This window comes from Haliaeetus albicilla, chromosome 22 (genome assembly GCF_947461875.1).
Source record: "Haliaeetus albicilla chromosome 22, bHalAlb1.1, whole genome shotgun sequence".
NCBI classification, from domain to species: domain Eukaryota; kingdom Metazoa; phylum Chordata; class Aves; order Accipitriformes; family Accipitridae; genus Haliaeetus; species Haliaeetus albicilla.
The window spans coordinates 24,050,757-24,064,752 of record NC_091504.1 but is presented as its reverse complement, the minus strand read 5'-3'; the positions used below and the strand labels follow the sequence as shown (position 1 = coordinate 24,064,752).

The 13,996-nt window shown below is 48.9% G+C and overlaps 1 long non-coding RNA gene across 1 annotated transcript; it reads left to right on the top strand.

The window, feature by feature from the left end:
* Nucleotides 1-1,675: 1,675 nt before the first annotated feature.
* On the top strand, nucleotides 1,676-13,177 carry LOC138690392 (uncharacterized). The gene is made up of 3 exons (XR_011329242.1): nucleotides 1,676-1,914; nucleotides 2,019-2,295; nucleotides 8,199-13,177. It is a non-coding gene; the product is annotated as an uncharacterized lncRNA (long non-coding RNA).
* The last annotated feature ends 819 nt before the right edge of the window (nucleotides 13,178-13,996 follow it).

Below are 13,996 nucleotides of genomic sequence, written 5' to 3'. Positions count from 1 at the left end.
CTGAGTAACACACCGCACCGGGGTCGAGGCTCCCAAATTGTTGCCCTGTGCAATGGATTCAGGATTTTGGCTGCTGCCAACTGGCTGTGTATGGTTTGCGTGGCAGATGTCTGGGAGTCCCGTCTCTGCCCCCCCCTGCCCCCCGCCTGATATCACTCCCTTGCTCCGCCATCCAATACCACCGAGACGAATGCGACACAAGGACCCAGCTGGACTGAACTGAAATCGTGCGTTTTAGCAGCCCTTTTTGGATTAAGCTATTATGGACTGGACTGCTCAACTGCGCCAACTTTCCGTAATGATTTTCAAAGCAAGGAACCCTTTTCCTGCGGGGGGGGAGCTTGGTCCATCTTTAGCAGCAAGCAGCGTTTGCAGGATGATACCGTAGCTCTGCACAGATGATATGAAGTGCTGCTGCTTTGCTGTTTGCCTTCTCCCCAGGCTAAAACCCAAACCTCGGGAAAGTCAGTGTGGATTTTGCTGCTGACCTTAACGAATGCTATGCTTCTACACGGTCCTTCAGCTTCTACAAAGATTGTGTTTCACCCGAAACATGACTTTTTCCTTCGAGCCAACCCGTGGTGAAACCTGTGGACGTGGCCTTTCCCCTCCCACATTGCGATGTGGTTGAGGGGTTTTGCGGGGAATCTGGGGGGGGGACACGACGGTGAGCCCCACACCTGCACCCCAGCCAGGGTCAGGGCGCAGGAGAGGCAGTGCCAGGGCAGGGAGGTCAGGGCTCATCAATGAGCTAATTAATGGCCGTGCCATCAGTGTGGGAGCCCAGGGCTTCTCCTCCCTGGTGGGAAGAGGGCAGGGTGAGCAGGGCTCTGACATCAGCTCTTCCTCCCTGATTAGCTCTCCTTTAGCCTGCGCTAATGAGCCTGAACTCTGAACCTCGCCCCCCGGGAGAGGGAGTGATCTGCTTCTCTTGGGGCTGATACTGGGGGGATCTGCCTGGGAATGGAGGCCGGGTTATCTGCCCGACTGCAAGCCTGCGTTGTCCTTCCTTGCTGTCTTTATTTGCAAGTCAGGATCATAACACAGCCCAGCTGGAGAAGCCGGGGAAAGTGGCCGGTCTGATTAATTGGTCACTGGCATACATGCTCCAGCCTCCACCAGGAACCGGCAGATAGCCCCCAGTTAACCCTTTCGGCACCCGGCGCTTCCCTTGGCACGATTTTGAGATGTTCCAGAGGAAGGAGGCGGTAAGTCAAAGTTTGGGAATGACCCGCTTGGGGGATATGCAGTCCTATGGGGGGGTGTGGATCTGGGCATCCTCCGACACAGCACCATGATGCTGCGGCAGCATTTCAGCGAGGCGGTCCCCACCCTGAGCTGTTGGCTAGCTAATTCTTGGGAGTGGCAACAAGGGCGAGAGAGGAAATTGTGGGTTGAGTTGAGGGTCTGTGCTGTTCAGGTGGGCTGGTTTGCCACCCTGGTACTGACAGAGATGCTCTAGCTCTTTCCAAAACAGCATGGAAAATACCTCCCCATTTGTTCCAGTCCTTCCAAATCCCCATTTCCACCACAGACCTTTCTTAAATACTGACTTTTAGGAGTGTTTTTGTTTTCAAAGGGATTAATTTACAAACAGCTGAAAATGCTGGTTTTGTGTGATAAATAAGATGCAGCTTAGCAATGAGCCTGATCTTCTCATCTCTCCAGGAATAGAGACTGCTTTCAGTGCCCATCAGCCGATTGAAACATTCCTGACGCAGAGGAAGGAGGATCTGTGCCTGCCTTTTGTCCTTGCCCTCTCCAGGAATTGCAAGCTGCAGACACCAGTAGGAGCAAGCAGGGAATTACTTAGGTGTGCTGCGGATTCTCCGTCACTTGAAGACTTTAACCCCAGGAGTTTTTCGCAAAGATCTGCTACAGCTCACGCAGGGCTTCTAAGCTTGGTGTGGAAAGGTATGTCCTGTATTACGTGTGAAGTCAGACTTGATGATCATAATGGCTCTGTCTGGCTGTAAGAGAATAACGTCCCATGTGGGTTTTCCTTCTCTTTCATGTAGGAATATTCTCAAGGAAGGCTCGCAGTGGAGGTGAAATGGCAGATCAACACTGAAGCAACAAGCTGAAGCTGCAGGGAATGGCTCAGGGGGAAAATCAAAGGGAAGATGTCTTTGTTACCAACCCAGCTGCAACTTCCTTCTCTGGCCAGAAAATACCCTAGGAGGTGACTTGTCAGTGGATCGCATGCCTTTGCCTTGCCTTGCTTCCCCATAATAAGTGAATAATGAACTTGCAGGGCAAGGGAAAGGTGGAATTCCCAGAAATTATCATCCCGAGGTAAGCACAAAGAGACTTTCTGTCTTCCACCCCTCAGATCCCTATAAATAGACACAGACTGTGAAGGAGAGGGCTTTCCTCCACAAAGCACAAGCTATAAACAGGCATTTTTGATTGAGTGGCACTCCTGTCAATTTGGAGTCATGCTTTTGAATTCAGGTGGGGTGAGCTGGACTCCATCCAGGGTCAAGGGACCAGTTTCCGTCAGGGATGTATTCTCCAGAGTTCTCCTTTCTGCTCCCCCAGCCTTTAGTCCTTATGAAGCCCAAGAGCTCTTTCTCCCCTCAGGGTTTTTGACGTACGTGACGTGGATCTTGCAGCTTTTGCTGTGGTGGAGATTTTGCATTGTGGCTCATGGGGCGAGGAAGGCTGGCCACCCTGCTCTGGCATATTTGCTTAGACCAAATGGGTTATTTTCCTAACTGAGGAGTCAAATGAACTCTTCAACCATAATGTGCATTTCATATAAAAAATGTAATTTTATTTATGGCAAAAAATGGAAGAACAGCACCCAGCCCTTTCAGATGGGCTAGTGGGAACACAACCAGTGTTTTGACAAGCAGCTCAGTGGATATAGCTAATATGTTATACAAGCATATAAGTTATTTTGGGAGAACAATGGTGACATTTTAGTATAAGCCACCGTTTTCCAGCAAAACACTGACATTCTGGAAGGGAAATGCCTTATCTTTCAAAAGCCGAATTGTTCAGGTGTAGTGACAGAAGTGCAAGCATGAAGCAGATTACTTACATTGGATTTGCTTTGTTGGTGGATGTACAAGACTTTGCAATTTGGCCTTTCAAAACCACCGTCTATGTCAGGGTGGGTGTGAAATGAGGAACTCAGGGGGAGAAGCCAGTGGTGGTTTCTGGATATGGAAGGTGGATTCCATGAGCTTGAGGAATGTGCCCAAGGTCTGATGCTATTCAGTCTTCTAATTAACAATCAGGATACCCCAACTAAATGTATGCTTACTAAACTACCCACATGCACAGTAGAGAAGAGAGGGCTTAAATTTCAGTAAAAGAGGTTCAGACTGAATTTTGCTGAAAGCTGCTAAGGGGGGAGGATAGCGAAGCAGCGTTACAGATCTCCTGTCAAGGTCTGTCTGCATTGAGAGCAGCCTGGCCAGAAAGGAGAGAGGAGAAGCTGATACTGCCTTTGGGCAGAAAGGACCAACTCAGCCCTTCCTTGCTCCCGGGACGGGTGCTGTGGCAGCACGATTACCCATTCCCCGGGCAGAGAACCGCGGGAGCACTCGCCATCAGCCTCTTAGTAGCTTTGTTTTCGTGGGGCTGATGAGTTGCACCCAAAGGGTTTAGCGGAAACCTCGGCTCTGCTCTTCTGGGGTAGAAACAGTTTATTCTTGCAGCCAGGTATTTGTTAATTACCTTCTGCCCGGCTGCGCAACCTTTCGCTTTGCTATGATTATGTTACCCCATGAAAAAGGATATGTGGTAACAAGTCAGGGCACGGGGAGCAGAGGAAGGCTAACATTTCAGTTTGCTTGTGTGCTAATCTCAATCCTCTTCTCCTAAATCCTCTTAACCTCTGTGTTTTTTTCAATCACCTGTGTTTGCACCAAATATTACTAGCATGGACAAAAATTGAGCAAGAGAAGATATCTTCACTTCCAGCCTGCTGAGCTCCACTAGCTAGCTAACCCACTAAAATATTTATGAATAGACTAAATGCTGATAATTTGATATAAAAGTGTCTGGGCACTGCTCTTTTTCTTGCCCCACCTATTGTCTAGTTGTGCATTGTAATTTTAGGCTTCGCTCGATGTACTCATCTTTTAAGACGACTGTGACCAAGTAATCAAGGCTGTCATCGCAGCAGAACCTGGCTCTTGAGTCAAAAATCTCCCCACTGGTCTTTTTTCATTTCCTGGCTCAGCATCAGGGGAAGAGATTATGTGATCCGATAGGTAAAATTATCCCATCAGAGGTGAATGTCCCAATAAAAGGCTTTTGCAGGCCTGGTTGTATGATATCCCTGAGAAGGCTACGTTCATTTGGAGCCCTTTATTGAAGGGAATGCTCAGTCCCTATGGAAACCCAATGGGACAAAAGGCGATTCTAGCTGCTAAGACACCCACAGCTACACACATACACACACACACATACACAGAGGTCAAGGATGCCAAACTGTTGCATTTCCCTGACTGGAGGGAGAGGAAAAAGAAGGAACAACAACAAAATACCCCAATGTTGGACATTTGGCTCAAAACTGAGAGCCGCGTTTTCCCAGCTGGTTAAAATTTGGGGTGATGAGCATGGCTTGGCCTGTCTGTCCAAAAAGAAGGGAAAATGACCTAGAAGTCTTAATTGGTGATTTTGGGGAAACTTGATCAGGTTCAATGAATCTGCAGAAAGAATAATGGAAATCTTTCTGGGCGACCTCCTCCAAGACCTCTGCCTGTTTCTCTCCCCGTTTGGTCAGCTGCTTTCTTTTTCCAGTGGGTTTGGAAAGGAGTTTTTAAAAAGTGAAAAAGAACTTTCTGAGGTTTACTTTGAGTGATGCAAAATAGTTAGTGAGAGCGAGGAAGGTGGCCCGTTGGGGATTGTACTCTCTCTGCAGGGTCCTGCCTGGGAGCCGGTGGCACACGATGCACGGAGCATCTCCCAGCTGCTGGCTGAGCTCCCTGCCCGGGAGATCCGAGCCCGGGAGGTTTCAGCAATTGGAAGAAGAAATGAGGATGTGTCCTTCTATCACCCTGGGGAATTTGAGGGAAGGAGGAGGGCAAAAGGGAGAAGCAGCTCGGTGTTTGTGCTGTTAGGAGTGGCTCAAAGGGATGCAGATGCTGGTCAGAGGAGGGCGAAGGTGGGTGCCAAGCGCGAGCTCGTCGGCAGCGGGCAGGAGAAGTGGGCAAAGGTGCAGTGGATCTCTTGTCATGACGACGTCGTGGGTGAGCTGGGCCCTTTATCAGCCCTGCCTCAGTGGTGTTTGCACACCGAATCCTGCAACTCGCTGTGTCAGCCAAAATCGCCCCGCTTCAAACCATGGAGCACCCTCTGCAAGGGTTGGGATTTGTTCCTGCTTCTGGGGGAGGCTGGGGGGAGATAGGGGCGAGCACATGGCACGTCTGAAAAGTGTGTTTTCAATTAAAAGAAGAAAAAGCTCCAAAACACACAGTGGGTTAAACATTACAGTAAAAAGCATGCAAGCTGCTCTTCCATTGCAAAGTAACCAACAGTTTATGTGTGTGATTGCAGGCAGGTGGTTCCTGTTCGTATTAAAAATGAATAATCCAAGCCCTCAGAGGATTTCTTCAGAGACAATCTGGACAGACCTGGAAGTCCAATGTGCCTTTTAAACCATAAGTGTTTCCCCTCCACATCCCAGAATTCTCCTTTCCAAGCATTTTTAAGGAGCTCTTGGCCAGCAGTTCAGGATCATCTCACTGTGTTCAGGGAGGGGAAAACCTGTTACCATAAATTAAGAGATCCTCCGCTCCCTGCAGCCTTCAGGGAAATCTAAACCGAAGCTCCTTACGGGTGGTGGGTGGAGGGTCTGCCCCTGGTGGGGTGACGTCCCCACTCCATCCCCAGCCTCCCCAGGGTCCACCAGCATGGCTCACACCTCCAAGCTCCAGTAGCTACTCTGGGATGGGTTATGCTCACGCCTGGTTGAAATACCCCAGCACGGGCTGTTCAGTGCCCATTGCGCTGCGTTACGTTGGAGCAGAGACTCTCTCGATGCTGTCAGCACCCTGCTGACATTCAGGAGGTTTATACCACAGACACGTAACAAATCGCTGCTGTCCTTCAGGGCCCGGTGAGAGCCACCTCTGCATGTCTGCAGGTGTGTGTGGGTATCTCAGTTATCACCACTGCTTTTTTCTCTCCCAGCACCAGCTTTCTGCCTGCTGGATCCTTGCAAAGACCCCGTGCTGTCCTACTGCTCCTGCTATTGCATGGGGCTGTTTGCCTGCTGTCTGCACGCAGCGTCTTACCCAGGGGGAAAGGTGCAAGCCCCGTCGGTGATCCAGGGACTGCAGGTTGAGATAACCTGTTTGCTGGTCCCAGAAAATACAGGTTGCGCTGATGAGTAGCCCAGACCTGGCAGCCTTGGGTGCAGGGACGACGGGCGTCCCCTTGGCACACCCAAACAGACAGATCCCTCCTGCTTTTATGGATTTTGGGGCCCTGCTCCGAAGCACCAGGCTCCCGAGGCAGGGAAGCCGCTCGGTGCTGTTGGGCTCCTGCTGTCCCGCTCACCTCGTGCCACAGCCCCACTTTCAGTCATTGTCCCGGCAATTAAGAGATGGGTTCCCTGCTGGGTTTGCTGGCCCCCACGCCACAAATCATCTTAACGAATGGTTTCCCTTAACGCCTTGACGCAGCCAGGCTGTTTCTGTGCCGCGGGATCGCAAATCCGCCCAGGTTTGCCGGAGGTTCTTGCTTGGCGTGTGTGGGAGCGGTGTGTTTGGACAAGGGCTGTTCCTCAGGTGCCCTCTGTTGTCGCTGCTTTGCTCTAGAAACACCCGATCTCTTTTGAAGGCAGCTCCCCTGTGCTTTCGGGTACAGTTGTTTTGAGATTCTCATCACCGAAGCCCCAGCCCCTCTCCCTATTGCACAAAGGAGAAAAAAACTTAATAATATTTTAGAAGAAGGCCTGAGGGCTGCATTGCAGTTTAACTTGATCACCCGGGGGAATAAAAGAATACCACATGCGGAGATCTTTTACTTAACATTGCGATGTTTAATCTTGCCCAGTCAGCAGTTTTTGAACATATTCCAGGAAAGCTTTTAAGCCCGATAAAGCTGTGGCTTTTGCATTTTCAAGTGATACTTTAGCTACAAATGACATGCTCTACTTGTCATTTGGCTTTAAAGGAAGGTAATTAAAATCTTCCTAAGAGTACAGTTACACCAGGGAAAGAACTAACATAAACTAAAATAAAAAGAGAGAGACAAGCCCACAAAAATGCAATTTAGCAGATGAAAAATGTAAAGGAAAACTGCTAAAAGATAAAAGTATCAAATGCACAATAGCTGTTTGCCAAAGGAGGACTAATGATATGGGAGGTACTAAGGCTTACACAGCAAAAGCATGGGCATGGCTAGGGAATTTCCAGCACATATTATTTGCAGTTTTTAGGGCCACTGGAAGCCACAAGACAGACTTGCAACTGTCTGTTGCAGTCCTGGATGCAAAAGACATACTCTGTTATGCAAGGTGTGAAGAGAAGGTGAAAGACAAATCGAGCTGTGAGCCCTTGCCCAAATAACAGTTTTGGGGGCAGTCACCCTCTACGATGGCTACATGGGACGTATCAGATTGGGTTCAAAGCCATCGTCTCTTCTGGTTTTGGGAGAGGAAGGTGAAGCTGGTTCCCAAATGAAGTCAGGCGTGCTGGTGAATCCATGCGAGGTTATTCCTCCGAAGGAGGAAAGGGTGTACGTCTCCAAAGGGGCTCCCAACATCCATGCTGGGCAAGTGAGGTCCAGAGGAAAGTGTAGCTCTTGCCCAAGGATGGCAGGAGCAGGGAGAGCAGCTCCAGACCCTGCCAGCCCCCCAGGCACACATCTCAGCACTCGGCACCTTTCTCCCCAAAAGGACCATGGCAGGAACTTCTTCCCTTCTCCTTCCAGAAAGCCTCATGCTGGCATGGCACCGCTAGTTTTGATCTGTGGAGAGGAAAAGGAGTATGACTGAGGTGCATCATTTCCAAAGAACCTTCACTCCCAAACAGCTGGAACAGTTCAGAGACGTTCCAGCGTAAAAATGGGGAAATGAAATTTTCTCCTAGGATAACATCAAGCCTGCATCATTCAACAGCCTCTGGCATACTCAGCCGGCGAGAGAGGCCTGCTGATGAGTTCAGCAAAAACAGACACTATCCATCTCTCCGGGATCAAATGTAAAATAAGAATCCTTTTTTTTTTTTTTTCAGGTCATGCTCTGATACCAGACCGGCCGGAGCAGCTGGTGGTTTGAAACCTGGAACTTCCCTCGTGACGGCAGATTCCCCTGGGGCCCACGTATTTATTAGTATCATTTGCTGCTATAAAATCAGCAATCTCTCTGCATGTTCGCTGCATGTAGTAGTTTCCCTTTGTTAGTGATTATTACTCCCTGATGCCTGTGTCTCTGAGACAAAGTCTTCCTCCCTGCTCCAGACAGGCACAAATGCCAGCAGGGAGGAGAAGCGAGCTTCGTCCTCGGACAGAAGGGCAGAAGAACGATGGCTGCAACAAGCCCAGTCGCACCCCACTTCTTGTCCTTCCTTTCTGCAAGTCAAAATGAGCCCAGCAAGAGAGACAAGCCGTCTGCCAAGAGCCCCTGGAAGGACTTTGCTTCTTGCCACAAACAGTGATGTGAATGATGTGAACGGTTTGGTGTGCATGGAGGGAGCGGAGGCATTAGGAGGGGAAAAGCAGCTTGTGCTGCTTGGGACGGAGCAAAGTGGCTTGATAGTCAACCCTAAACATCTGTGTACGTGTCCACAGAGGTGCTGACAGCCACGGGAGGGCCTGGCTCCTTTGAGAACATCCATCAGCCCTTCCCTATGCTTTGGGCCAAGGCAGAGTACTCCGGAGGATCTTCTGTTGCTCACAGGAGGATATAGGCAGGACTGTGTCTGATTTCCAGCCTTTTTAGCCCTCCGTGGCCTCAGGAATGCACGCTGGACTCTGCCATTGTCTTGATGGGGAGCCCCAGGCCAGTTTACAAACTGTGATATACTCAGTTTTTACGGTGCAGAGACCTATGTCCATACCCAGAATGGGCCCTTTTCTGTGCTAATCAGACACGATAGGTGTGGTACCCATGGGCTTCCCCGTTCAGTCTGAACCCCAAACGATGCCTCTGCCTGGATCCCTTACCCAAAAGGCACATTTCATTTATCTCACATGTCTGTTTTGGGCTCACAGCACTGCAAGGGAAAAAGGGGAAATAAAATGGCTTCTTTGCTCTTCAGTTCCCATAACGTGCTTCCCTTCATGACTGATCCTGCACAGGGCTTGTGCCTGGTCCATGCTGCATGTGCGGGTCCCGTCCATGGTCACCAGGACTAAAATTCATCCTGTGCAACTGTCAGCCCTCCCTTAGAAAACACATGGCCCCGCTGAGCACTGGCAGCGTCTGGCATCATCCCTTTGCCATGCAAATGCCTGCTCTCTCCTTTCGGGAAACCCCACAGGGTCTTTTCAAGAATGGGTGGGTTGCTCCGGTGGGAGGTGGTGGTGGAGAGATGCTCCAAACCAAAGCCATCCCCACGCAGAGGGACCCCCAGCTCAACGCGGGGCAGCCGTGGCACGGCACGGGGATGGACCTGCCTGCTCGCGGTGGAGACAACCCCTTGGAGCGGCACTTTACCATCAAAGGTGCTTCAAGTTGGTTTTCCCCTTGCTCTGCCAAATACCCACCTCCGGCTCCAGACAGAGCCGTCTCTGGGGTTACATCTAACACAAATTCCTCCCTGACCTCGAAATATTCGGAGTACTTGAAAGCTTTCCTATCCCAACAGACTAGTTTTAGCACCTTGAAGCCTTTGCTGGCGAGTCCCAGCAACAGGTGTAACACGAAGAAAACCCAAACCCAGAAGCCAACATACCGTGCTGCTCCCTCGGAGACTGAAGGAATGGGAGGAAAGTTGCGTGCAGTAGTGGAGATGAAAGATGCTGCAATGACTTTTTGCTGACATGTACAAATGTGATCCTGACTATTAACTTTAATGACCTGCCATTATGCGAGGGAAAAAGAGGGAGGGATCTAATTTTTTGTAATTACTTTAATTGCCACCCTGTGGTCTTGTTTCGTGCTGCTGGTTTTGCAGTCAGGTGGGAAAAAAAAACAATCGTTCCCCCCCTGACTCCCCGGTATCTCAGATTTGGGTTGTCTCCTATCCCAGCTGTGCAAAATCAAATCATCTAGGGAACTGAGAAAATGCTTCCGCAGATTTAAATGCTAAATGAGAGCTCAGTTTTTAAATATGGCTTTGAAATGGTGGAACTGCAGCTACAGATGAGTCTTTGTCATTTAAATACAATTGAGCCCTTAAACAAACCGTGGGTTTACAAAGCACGAGCCAGTGGAGCTGGGAGAGGCTGTTAGTAGAGGGATGGAGCATATTTCCTTGTGTGTGAGGAAGACTTGGTTGTGTAAGGGCCGTTAACTCTGGTTAAGGGCTCTATTAAAGTTAATGAGACTAATTTCCCTCACTGAGTGGTTTGCAAGGGTCAGAAATGCAGGATCGGGCCCTTGTTGCTGCAGGATTTTTAGTCCCCATATTGCATATTCAGTAGTATCTATCATCAGTTAATTGCCCCATAAATATGAATGATTATTCCATGAAGAGAAGATCATTACACTGAACATATTAATATTTAGCAGTCATGCTTTTCATCTGTTGTTCAAAATGCTCTACAGAATGGGGAAACATTTATGTCTTGGTTTTAGAGGCTGAGGAAGTGAGGAAGAGGAGGATGAAATCCAAGAGCAAGGCCAATGGGAGGATCCAGAGGAGAGGCCACCGATGCACCCTCGGGGCTCTGCTGTCTCCAGGCGTGTATTCCTGCTTGAGCCCAAACCCAAACTCGCCCTCCAGACTGGGGTGAAGGAGGAGTTTTGGGTTCTGCTCCAGCTTCCCTGCTGGTCTGGCTGCATCTGGAGAAAAACTTATTTTCTTTTCCTGAAGCCTTTTTTTAAATGGAAAATGCAAATTCCATCACAGTGAAACATAATGAATTTCTGATCATTTTGCCCAATGATTAGCTTTGGAAAAAGCAAAGAGATAACCCTGAAAAAGCACTCAAAGGTCTTGTTTTGACATTTTTCAAAATGTACCATTTCGATTCTTGTTTCAAGCTTTCCCTTAATTGTATAAGTGGTTCCAAGACATTTTCAAGAAATCAATGAGAGGGATGGTTTCAATTTGATTGAAATGTAACGTTTTATATGACCCATTATACTTTTCTTTCAGTTCATGATTTGCCAAAAGTTAAAAAAAAAAAAAAAGCCTGGTTTTGATCCAGCCCGAAATGATTTTTTCCTTAGCTTTTCCAAAATTGCCAGTGAGCCCCCAAACCACCTTTTTCTTACAAAGTCCTGCAGCTCCCTTCAGTGCCTCCCTGCTTCACTTTCCCTACATGTAAAATACGCTTAATAATTTCCTGTCTAATGGAAGGGTTGGGATAATGAACTTCAGGGCTTTTGGGCCACTTGGAGATCCTCAGCTAGAAGTAGCTCATGTGTTAACAGAGAGCCTTGGCACTTCTGGCCACTTTTGGAAGAGGTGGAAGCCTTTGCAGGGAAAGGTCCAGGGGCAGAACCCGATGCAGGGACACGTCGTGCATTTCTGGTGGCTTCCCACCACCTTCACACAGCTGCCTGCAGATCCTCGGCGAGGTTTATCCTGGCAATAGGCACGGGCTTTCACACCTGTACACAAGGCTGCGCGTTGCTGAGTTGAGTTTGGGCTGAGCGCCCGGGCTGTGAACTATTTTGAAGTCTCAGCAAGCTTAGCTTTTGATTTGAGGCTGAGCTTTTATTGCCGTGAGTTGGGGGAGGCCTTGTATGCAAGCAGAGCGCTCGGCGGGTGTTAATCTTCAGCCTTTGACATGTGCCCTGTGGGGTACGAAGCGTAGAGAATTGCAAAGTCAAGACCTATTGTTGCGTGCACCTTTCTTGCCACTTGTGCAACCTCCAAAGCGTTTTCCTGACGAGTATTTGTATTCATCCTTTACTATTTTACTTGAGTTCTTGAACCTATTAAATTAAATCAAAGGAAAAATGGATAGTATCTTTGGGACTCCATAGAAACAGCACAGCTCCTCTGGGACAAAGATCACATAGTTTGGGGGATTATGCTGGAAAGAGTTTAAAAGAAACTCTGTTAGAAGTAGGAGGTACCAGAGATGACAAACTGCCCCCCGCCTCCAACTTTCCTACTCCAAGTGCTTTTACAATTTCCAATGAGTTTTGGAGGAGAAAACAAGCTTTGGCCTCAATCAAATCCGAGTGAGCAGGTGTATCGGTCTATCCCGTTTCCATGTGCTCATGGAAGGGGGGGCTGGATGACTGCCCCTGCCCGCAGGGCAAATCTGATGGCCTCTTTCAGGTCTTGGGGCCAACTCCTGCAAGGGTTTGGAGTCGGTGTTGGTCGATAATTCAAAGCTATGTCCAGACAGTTCCACCTGGCGTTGAAACTTTGGGGAAGTATTACAAGTCCTGTTGCGTGACAGTAGTTCAGACAAACTGAATGACAACTGATCGTAAATATATGTGAATAGTCCAAATAAATGTACCAAACCCAGACCTAGCACCCAGAAAAGCTGTGTGCTAGATACCTTCCTCTCTGGGCGGCGATAGGAGCACGTCCTCATGAAGGAGGCCCTTTCTCACTTCTCATCTACTCTTCGCAGGGCAGGCTGAGCTTGGGGTGATGATGTGGGTAGCTTCACTTCAGAGGCATGTGCTCCCCTCTCTGTTTAGACAGACAACATCGGAAAGGTTGCACAGAGGAAGAAATGGTAGAGGAAAGACCTGGAGCTCTTGACACTGAGGTTCTTAAATGTCTCTGTGATCACCAGCCCCCTTTCTGCTAACTGGCAGACTCAACCAAGCAGGACGAAAAAGACATGGGTTGTTAAAGCTGAGCATTCCTGCTCAGGGTTGAAGAACATTGATAGGGAAATTTTCTGCAGTGTTGTTTTGTAGAAAATTAGAAGGGTTCCCTCTCCAGGGCTCTTGGTCTGGTACCTTTAATCACCATTAAACTCACAAGGGAAAAGAAGAAGCAAACATTCCTTACGCTTTTTATTGTTTTCCACTTAGTCAACAGTTAATATTTTTGGAAGCCTTGGTGTACTGATTGCTATAATTGAGTAACCCCCACAAAAGAGGAGCTGTGTCTTGCTTTTAGTCCAAACTGCTGGCCAACTCCAAGCAAAACCCAGCTAGAAAAAGAATAAAAAGAGCTAAAAAAAGTGCTGCGTGTGTAATTTATCCGAATGCCATTGCACGCTTGGGAAGGGCAGCAGGGAAACCAACATTCCTGTCTCCAGTGAGCATTCCACAGAAATTCATTGAGGAAAGAAAAAAAAAAAGCCAGCCAGCACACAAAACACTTCAAACAGCTTCCAAATGCCCAGATTTGCTCTGCAGAGAGGCAGCGTTTGCTTACCTTCTCCCCCAACCATTCCTCCATCTCATTACTTGAAGGTGCTAAGCAGCTTAGTTGTTCCTAACCCAGATTCCTTTGCAGAAGTCTCCGTGTGCTACAGAAATTGGATTATGTTGAAATGGAATCTCTACCAGGAGGAGAGGGAGGTCTGGCCTCCACGGTTAGGAGGAGATATGGAAGAAGGCGTCAAAGTCAAGACAGGCTGGAGTGCGAGGAACCAGAGCTGTCTCCCGTCCCGAGGGTGAATGCCGGTTTGACAGCCCATGCTGCAAGGTGGGCTGGGGACAAGGACTGGGCTGGACTGGAGCCCAGCGCCTGTGCAGGAGCAACACCGCCTGCACGTCCCACATCTGCAGTTGTGAAAGCTGGTGGGAACTCAGCCTGACTTCTTTTATTAAAGGTGGTGAGACACCATCGTAAAAGGTCCAGTATCTCAAGCCTTTAACTGAACAGAAAGGCGCTGCAGTCAGTCTGCATTAGCAAATGTCGCCTGTCTCAGCAGGATGGGTAACCTGGGTGTTCTTGCATGGGTCCTTCTTCCTTTCCCAAGCCAAGTCAGCAAAGCA